Genomic DNA, 1,425 nt, shown 5'->3' on the forward strand with positions numbered 1-1,425 from the left:
GCAGTGTCACTGGCCCTCATATGTGGGATCCAAACCGGGGCCCTCTGGCATCCCAAGCCAGTTCTTAACCATCGTGCCACTCGGCCGGCCCAGTAAGGTCTTGATTTTAATCCCAGCCTCTGATTTTTCCTGTGTCCTGAGGGATTGATAAGAATACACCACATGCTTTGTAGAGACTAAAGTAGTTGGCATGGCTGCGCCCACAGGAATCAAAGTAGAAATTTACCTCCAACTTTAGAAATTTTATTCATATAGTGTTTTACTAAGGAATGTTTGGAAATATACAGGTTTTTAGAAATGTTTGGAAAGAACTAGATTTTTGCTTTGATCTAGGTTTCACTCAGGTATTTTATAGCAAGTAAACAAGATTTTGAACAAAAATTCACTATTAAAAAAACCCACATTTCCTAAAAGTAAATGAAGCAATAAAAATGTGGAGATCTCTTCACTTCATTATATATGTTATATATGTAGCACAAGATCAGGTTAAGTGGAATTCCCAGGTCAGTATTAAGGTTTAATGTGCAGTTTAGTTTGTGGTCAGAGTTAGGGCTGAGAACAGGTAAAGGGTCTGTCTTTTCTTCCTCCTGGTTTCAAGACATTTGGGAGATAGGGTATTTACACAACCTGTAGCCTTAATGTCAACAATCATGTAAACACTAGTAGTGGAAAAACTTGCCTTTGTAAAATGAATCATTATATTTGCTATATGACGGAAAGTCTGGTCATTAGAGGAAATATGATGAAATGTCTCATTCGTCATTCATGTGGGCAAGTTCTGAAGACTGCACTGAGGTTCTTTGTGTGATATAAAGAAGAAAAAACGATCTTGCAAAATAGCTTGTTTATGCCAGCTGCAATAGGTTGAGTCAATGTTTAGCCATTTTTATTAAAATATTTTATGAATTAGAAATAGAACGCTATTTCCTTAATATGATAAAGACTAACAAGTTCTAAACAATGTCCAGTGTTGTAATAAATAGTGAAACATGAAATATATTCCCATTAAAATTGAGTACAAAACAAAGATGGCTGCTTTCACCATTCTTACTTACGTTTTAGAAGTTCTGTTGCTTCCTCTAATCTTTGAACTCCCTCATATTTTATTCATATTCTTATTACAGTCTTCCATAGAACAGGCACTCACGGGAGGTTTTTGCTTTTTTTTTTTTTTTTAAAGATTTTTATTGGGGAATTGGGGGNGCTGCTGGCTACATACGGTAGCCCATGGCAACCCACTGCAGCAGGGGCTGCAGCCTACACCGTCTCCGGAGACTCACGGCAACCCAGCTCCAGGTTGAGCTGTTGTTCAGCATCTTAGCCATAGAGGGCAGTGTCACTGGCCCTCATATGTGGGATCCGAACCGGGGTCCTCTGGCGTCCCAAGCCAGCTCTTAACCAACACGCCACTCGCCAGCCCTCCTG

The sequence above is a fragment of the Hipposideros armiger genome, unplaced genomic scaffold, assembly GCF_001890085.2.
Source record: "Hipposideros armiger isolate ML-2016 unplaced genomic scaffold, ASM189008v1 scaffold_14, whole genome shotgun sequence".
NCBI classification, from domain to species: Eukaryota; Metazoa; Chordata; class Mammalia; order Chiroptera; family Hipposideridae; genus Hipposideros; species Hipposideros armiger.